The 8,269-nt window shown below is 40.1% G+C and overlaps 1 pseudogene; it reads right to left on the minus strand.

Moving 5' to 3' along the window:
* Positions 1-7,316: 7,316 nt before the first annotated feature.
* On the minus strand, positions 7,317-7,795 carry LOC135232826 (WW domain-containing adapter protein with coiled-coil-like; annotated as a pseudogene).
* Between the last annotated feature and the right edge of the window lie 474 nt (positions 7,796-8,269).

Below are 8,269 nucleotides of genomic sequence, written 5' to 3' on the forward strand. Positions count from 1 at the left end.
AGGATGCCTGTGATCCTCCAGGAATGAGGAGTTTCCACATGGACAGCTCTATCTTCTCTTTATATCCCCTGAGAAGCTATGATGAAACACTTTCTCATTTCCTCCCAGGTTCTGATGAGGAATGAGGCTTTCTGCCCCATGCCCCTCTTGAAATAGCTGCAGAACATAATGAGACTTAGCTACAGTCTAGATTGACTCGTGAGCAGTGAGATATCCCACAACACGAGTGGCAGTCATAGGGACCCTTTTGTATTAATGCCATCCTTTTTAGTGTGGGGAGCAAGGACTCAAGAAGCTAGCACCTTTGGCTCCTCTTCCTTTTGCTTTTTATGTAAGTAATATTGATGTTGTTAACTGTTGCTGAGCCCCCAAATTGTGATGACCCCATGCACAACAGGATCTGACCATTGTAAACTGTAAGGATTTCACTGGCTGGTTTTTTGGAAGTAGATACCCAGACCTTTCTTGCAGGCAAGTTTTAAGTTGTCTGAACTAAAAATCACTTATTGTACCTTTACCAGCAAATCAGCCAGGAGATGGCCTTGCCTTGCCTGTCATGTATGTGCTTGACCATCATCACCATCTCTCTAGCCTCATTTCCAGGTCCTACCATGTCTTCTTTCCTTCTTTCTCAAGGTCCTTTCTCTCCACTTTCTCCTCTTACATTGATTCTATTTTATATGTCTTTCTCCCTTTCTTCTTCAAGGAACAACCAGAAGGAAGAAGGAACTGAAACTCGGTATGTATATAATCTCATCTGAACACACACATTGGTAGTGAGCCTCCTATATTCCACATGGTATGATAAACTATTAATTTTAAATAGACTGTAAAAAGTTAATTTATATTGTTATACCTAAAGCATCCACAAAAAAAAAAAAGAAAAAAACTATACTGACATCTGCAGAATGGCAGCACAAGGACCTCTAAAAATTATCTCCTCCATAAAAGCAGTAAGAATGCCCGAAGCATGATTTAACATTTCATGCATATTCAATGAGGCCTCAATCATGACTACATAATGAAACTACTGAAGGCTCTGAATACAGAGGCTCTGAGAGCTTCCTGGTTGGCAGAGGGAGGGTGACTCGCCCGCTTTAGTCTATGGAACTCCACTTTCGAAAGCTTCCCAGACCTCAACTATGCATCTTTTCTTTATGATGATACTGATTTGTATCCTTTGCTATAATAAATCTGTAATTGAAAGTATGGTATATTCTGTGAGTTCTGTGAGTCATTCCAGTGAATTAACAAACCCAAAGGAATAATGAGAGCCTGCAGGTGAAAGTGAAGGACCTAAGACAGGCCCCAGAGTTTGTGGCTGACCTCCTGAAGTGGTAGTGCGAAAGCCCCAAATTTGTGACCCACAGGTCAGAAATAAGGGTGTCATATGGATTCATGAGTTTCCTGCTGGTGTCTGTCTGTTTTGTACTCAAGGACAGTGTCCTTTCAAATGTGAGCTCTGACCTAGATCCAGGTGGCTAAGGTAGAGAGAGAGAGTGTGTCCCATGGACTGCTAGTGTCAGAGATGATTGAGAAGTGGGAAAGCAGGGATTAAACTGGTTAATCTTCACACTTTTGGGATTGGATTTATGTGGATTCTTCTCCATGAAGATCTAAACACATCAGTTAAAAGAAATTGCCAGAATGGAACAAAATAACCAAAACCAGGTGCTGTCACGTTGATTCCAAATAATGACAATTCCATATGTGTCCGAGCAGAACTGTGCCCCACAGGGTTTTTAATGGCTTAATTTTCAGAAGCAGATCACTGGACCATTCTTCCAAGCCACTACTGGGTAGGCTTCAACCTCTAAATTTTTGGCTAGCAGCTGAGAACTTTAAAACTATTTGTAGCACCCAGGGACTCCATAAAAATAACAAGACAACTACAGGTAGTCTCCAACTTAAGGTGGGGCTGCTTTCCGATGACTCTGTCATAATTCGGTTCTGACATACATCGAAGACCTCCTTTATTTTTTAGTTTTAATTATTATTGCCTCTTACTATCATTATCTTTATAAATCCTCACATTGAACATCTGCTAGTGAACATCTGAGAATCATACCTTCATCAGATTACACACTGCAACATTGTATGGAGCACGTATTACTAACAATAAGATGTAACAAAAAAAATGATTGGAAATGCAGTTTGTCATAACTCAAATACCTCATAAGTCAGGGACTATCTGTACTTAACACATTTTTTTAAAAAAGAAACTTTTAAAAAAAATTAAAAAGTCAGCCTTGAGCATTATGCTCTTTTAAGAACTATCTATATGGGTACATTGAGAACAACAACTCGAAGGGTTAGCTAGGAACCTTAGGGGGCAGTGAGTTTATGTTAGTGAGGGAGGAACAACTCAGAAAGGAGGATGAGAATGGTTGATCACCTTGAAGAATATAATCAATGCCACTAAGTCGTACACCTAAAAACTGTTGAATCGGCATATGTTTTCTGTGTATATTCTCAACAACAACAACAAAATAAATAAAATTTAGGAAAAAAAAGCAAAAAAAAAAAGAAAGAAAATGAAAAGGTAAGAGATACTATGAGAGAAATTTTTACTATATATTTTATATGCATGTATTATATAATTAATGCCTATACTTATAACAAGACAAACAAGCCAATAAAAAATGGACAAAAGACTTGAATAAAAGACATGTGAGAACGAATAAGCACATGACAAAAAGTTCAACATGATTAACTATCAGGAAATCGCAAATCAAAACTACCATGAAAGAGCACTTCATACCTGGTAGAATGCCTAAAACCAACAGACAGACAGTAGCAAGTGTTACTGACGATGTGGAGGTGTTGGGAGTGTAAAATGGCACAACCACTTTGGAAACAATTTGGCAGTTTCTTGTAAACAGACGCTTATCATATGGTCCAGAAATTCCACTACTAGGTTATTTACCCAAGATAAATGAAAATGTGTCCACACAAAGAACCATATGTAAATGTTTATAGTCGTTTTTCATAGCAGTCAAAAGCTTGAAACAACCCAAATGGCCCTCAACAGGTGAATGGATAAATGAATTGTAGTGTGTTCATACAGTTTAATACTATTAGCAATAGAAAGGAACAAGCTACTAATATATGAAACACTATAGCTGAATCTCAATACCATGATCAGCAAAACCAACCAGAAACAAGCCGTAAATACTATCTAATTTTATTTACATAAAGGTCCTACACCAGGAAAAAAACTATAGATCAGATAATTGTTTGCCTGAGGCAGGGCATTCAAGAACTTTCTAAGGTAAGGGAAATGCTCCAAATTTTGAATAAGGTGATAGTTATCCAGGTGTATATGCTTGTCAAAGCTAATTGAATGACATAATTGAAATGTATGCATTTTATTGTATGTAAATTGTACTTCAGTTAAGTTGATTTAAAAAGAAATCAGCTGCTGACACATGAAACAACCTGGACAAATTTCAAAACAATTATGCTGAGTGAAAGAAGCCTGACTCAAGGGTGTACATATTGCATGATTCCATTTGTATGAAGTCTTACAAGAGGCAAAACTAAACTATGGTGATAGAAATCAGAATAGTGGTTGCCTCTGGACAAGGGGGGATGGGCATTATGGGGGGGCAGTTTTGGAGGAAAGAGGCACAGGAGAAGGTTGTAGACTGATGAAAATATTCTTTATCATTATTGAGGTTGTCAAAATTCAAACTATACACTTAAAATGTGTGCATTGTATAAAATGCAAATTGCAACAATTTCACCAAAATAATGGGATATCGAATGGGTTCAAAATAGACTTGAGAAGATAGCGTCGGACACTAGTAAGAACAATCACCTTCTACTTCCCAAAGACAGAGGGGAACAGCAGATGACCTTGTCATTTACCACAGGGAGCACCACTGGCTGGTGAATTTCCTGTGGTTCCTTCCCCCTTTTCTTAACCATCATTAGTGCCAATAGCTAATTAATTGTCTGCGGGCTGTGGGGCCCCAGAGTCTTGCCAGAATTAATGAGTTGTTTCTGTCCCTGGGATGGGAGTCCTGGCATCCCTCCCTTCATTCCCTCACCATGCCTCCCTTTTTACCTCCAGTGCCACTAAAATAGAGGTTAACTTCCTGGACTAAGGAGGGGAGGTCGCTGACAAAGAGTTCCACGCTAAGAGCTATCTCTGGCCAAAGCCTCACATGTCGAGAAGAGAAGTGGTGCTGGGCTGCGGTTAGGCAAGGAGTCAGTCCACATGAGTGTAAGTCTCAGCTGTGTCTGTAGGATTCTGAGCAAGTTATATTTCCTCTCTGTGTTTCAGTTTTTCATCTGAAAACAATGACAAAAGATAGTAATAACTTCCCGGTCATAAAGTAGTAGAGATTACTTTGAAAAGTATGTGGCGGTAGCATGTACAGTTGACAGTATTACCTAAGACTTGATGTCCAGTCCCTTCAAGGGTACCCATTTCTCCTTTTGCTCTCAGTTCTCATTGTGAGGATCAAGTGGGGGTTCCAACCAGTCCAGGAGCTCCTTGTCTTGGGAGAGGTCTGGCGGCAAGGTGATGAGGAGATTCTGGCTTGATTGCAGGTAAGTTACAAGTTTATTCTTCTCCTGTGGCCCATCAGATTTCCACATGTCCTCTATAGTGGAGCCAGCAGGAGCACCAGATTTGAAATCAAACAGGATCTAAAATCCTGGTTCTGGGACTCGATGGATGAGTAACTTTGGGAAAATGACTTCACCTCTCCAAGACAATTTCTTCTGTAAAATGGGAATGATATCAACTACCTTGCAGGGTTCTTTTGAAAATCAGGTATTTGGGAAATTGTTTAGCACAGTCCCTGGTACATACGGTAACTGCTAAAGAAATAACCTGATTACCTTTACTGAGCAGTAGGGCAGAAATTCTCTCTGATTCATTGTTCAATCCCTTGTGGCATCTAGTACAACAGTGACTCCTTGGTGATGAATAACGGAATAGACGCACGCATGGAATGATAAAATTAAGTGGAAATGGGGAAAGTGGTGTCTGACTTTGTTGGTGTCAGAAAAGAGGGACTAGAAGAGAGTAGGGGTTCAGAAAAGACATGGTCTGAAAGACGAGAGAACAGAAGAGATTCAAAGGATGATGTAAATGGAGAAGATTCAGAAACAACATACAGAGCAAGAGAGGAAGTTGCCAAATGAGTAAGAACATAAGAAATTCAAAACAGTATTAGAGTAATAGTTGACAGATGAATAAGAGGCAGTTGGCTTTTTTTTTTTTAGCAATACAAAAAATGTGATGCTATAAGACAACGTAAGATTAATTTATTAAAAAAAAAAGAAGAAGAAGGAGAATCTGAATAGCAATTGCCTATTCAGGAGAAGGAAACCCTGGTGGGGTCGTGGTTAAGAGCTATGGCAGCTAAACAAAAGGCCGGCAGTTTGAATCTACCAGCTGCTCCTTGGAAACTCTATGGCACTCGATGGCAATGGGTTTGGTTTCGGTTTTCTGGTATTCAAGAGAAGGAAGAGGGTGTGATCAGGGAGAGGAACATCGGAGGTTTCTAAGTTTTAACAAACATTTTGTTCAAATATTTAACAGCATGATAAAAAAAAAAAAAGAAGAAGAAAAATATCCCTTAGGGTGAAAGGAACCATGGGAGGAAGGAAAGTAAGAAATAAAAAAAGAGACAAAAAGAGGTCATCTGGACAAATATTGAGATGAGATGAGGCTTTTAAGCACAGAAAAGAGACCCTGTGTTGGGAGATACTTGCTGCCATCCTACAGTCCCTCCAACAACCACCCCACTCACCAACTTGCCTAGTTCCTGCCTCTCAACTGTCAGAGAGGCTGCCACCTCCCAGCTACCTTTGAGGTGGTCTCTGGGTCCCTACTGTTCTCTTTCAGAGTAAAACTTTAGTCATCTCCTCCAGGAAGCATTCCCTGATTCACACACACTGCTCCTCTTCTATATAGATCTCTGTCTCTCAACCACCCAATATCTTTGCATTATTTGCCTTCTATTATTCTATTCTGATGATGTTCAGTGTACTCCCAGTGTGGAAGCCCTGCTAGGTACTGGTTAAGTGCTATGGGTGCTAACAAAAGGGTCAGCACTTCAAATCCTCCAGGGGCTCCTTGGAAGCTCTATGGGGCAGTTCTACCCTGTCCTATAGGGTCACTACAAGTCAGAATCAACTTCACAGCACTGGGTTTGTTTGTTTGTTGTTGACTCCCAGTGTGCTTTAGTTTTGTTTTGTTTTAATGTGTTTATTACAACAGATACACTTCACATCTGGTTAGCTTTGTTTCCTCTTCCCCCTTCCACAACCAAGTTCATTGGATTATTTCCTTATATTTGAGCAATCAGTGTACTTTCAGCACACATGCCCATTGGTACTTTTAACTCCATTCTTCCAGGGTGCAAATGGATTTCAATAGTTCACACAAACAAGTGGGTTATGCTCTATCACTGCAATTTGAAGCTACCGTGCACAGGAATGAAAAAGTTACAGAAAAGTGCCATAGCAGCAGTGCCTTAACAAAGGAGAAAAAGAGGAGCCTTAAAAAAAAACGGATAAAATCACGTCAAGAATTTCAAAGGAAAATGGAACACACGGGAAATGAAAAACTTTTCTCTGTAAAACAAATGCAGAAACACTGCTCTTGATCAGGTGCAAGCATGGAAGCAGTTTATTCACCATACTCTGTACACTGCCCATATGTTTCAAAATCATATCCTTAGACACAGATTCCCTGGCACCTGCACTGAATTTTTGAAAATGCAATTTCCGAATGCTAAATTAACCCCCTCCAATTTTTTTTTTTTTCTTGAAAACTAATCTTACAGAGAGGTTTACATGTAAAAGGCTGGTTTTTTAGTTACCTCAGTATTGATTAATTTTGGATGTCTAAGCTCTATTACACCGGAAACCCTGGTGGCGTAGTGGTTAAGTGCTACGGCTGCTAACCAAAGGGTTGGCAGTTCAAATCCACCAGGCGCTCCTTTGAAATTCTGTGGGGCAGCTCTACTCTTTCCTGTAGGGTCGCTATGAGTCGGAATCGACTCGACGGCACTGGGTTTGGTTGTTAAGCTCTCTTACACATGGCTTCCCATGGCTTCACTCTACACAACGTATTTACAATGTGAGGAATACATCTCAAGAAATCTATAATTCAAAGGCTTGACAAATCAGTCTGTGTCTTTCCCCTTAAATGACTCTCATAGACCCATGCCCTGGTTCTTTCCTTTGCCCAGCTTAATGGTCCAAAGCCTACTTAAATGCAGCTCAAAAATGTTAAGATTGGGCAACAGATTTACAGTTCTTGTACTCAAAACCACGTGCAATTATTCACATCTTCACACTGTGAAAGAATTCTCATTTTTTACCTTTCCAAGTTCCTTAATTTGTTGTCTCAAAAATAGCATCCTTTGCGCTGGACAAGTTGCTTGAATCTCACGTATTCAAACTAAAGATCTCAATTTTTTTAATTCAGGACCTGTTTCTGACATGTGAACGCTTCCCATGTTACGGGCTTCCTCATGCGATCTGGATGCCGCTTCTCTGCGTGATCTGCAGGCCATCCTTCAACACGTGTTATGAGATTTTCCTTGAATTGTGCTGCTAGTGTAGCTGTTAGTGAACACGTAGGTCGGACAGATGCGTTCTGTGGTACCGCTGTTGCCTTTGATGCACTGTTTGCACCAGGTGACAGACTTCTCTGGCTACGTGAGTACGGAAGCCTTCACGGAGAAACAGGTTCATGACCTGGCTGCTTCTCAGCAGGTACAGGCCACTGAATGGCTAATTGTGACACTTGCTTAACACTCAGGAGCATGAGACCACTCTTGATTCCAGTGTATCAGCTCATCCTGGCAGGGACAGACCACGTTGCCCAATATTTTGAAGCAAACCCATTGATGCAGTGGTTTATAATAGGCTGCTAAAGAGGCCAGGGTCAGAAATGACAGCTAAGTACAATAGGTGATCCAGGAGGAGAAAGAATTGTTCGTATAGAGGACATTATTGGGCCAATTGACAAAATCAGAATATGGGCTGTACATTAGAAAATAGAGCTATATCAATGTTAAGTTTCCTGAATTGATCACTGTACAGTGTTTAAGAGACCAAATGTCTTCGGAAATACATACTGAAATATTAAGTAGAATATGGCTCAGAAATAAAAATGGCCCAGAACAAATATAATATGTAAATATATTGAGGTAGAATGGGAACACAAATGAGTCAAAATATTAAAAATTGGTAAACCTTGGTAAAGGTTGCACAGGTGATCCTCGGCTTTTGACATATT

The sequence above is a fragment of the Loxodonta africana genome, chromosome 1 (genome assembly GCF_030014295.1).
Source record: "Loxodonta africana isolate mLoxAfr1 chromosome 1, mLoxAfr1.hap2, whole genome shotgun sequence".
Taxonomy (NCBI): domain Eukaryota; kingdom Metazoa; phylum Chordata; class Mammalia; order Proboscidea; family Elephantidae; genus Loxodonta; species Loxodonta africana.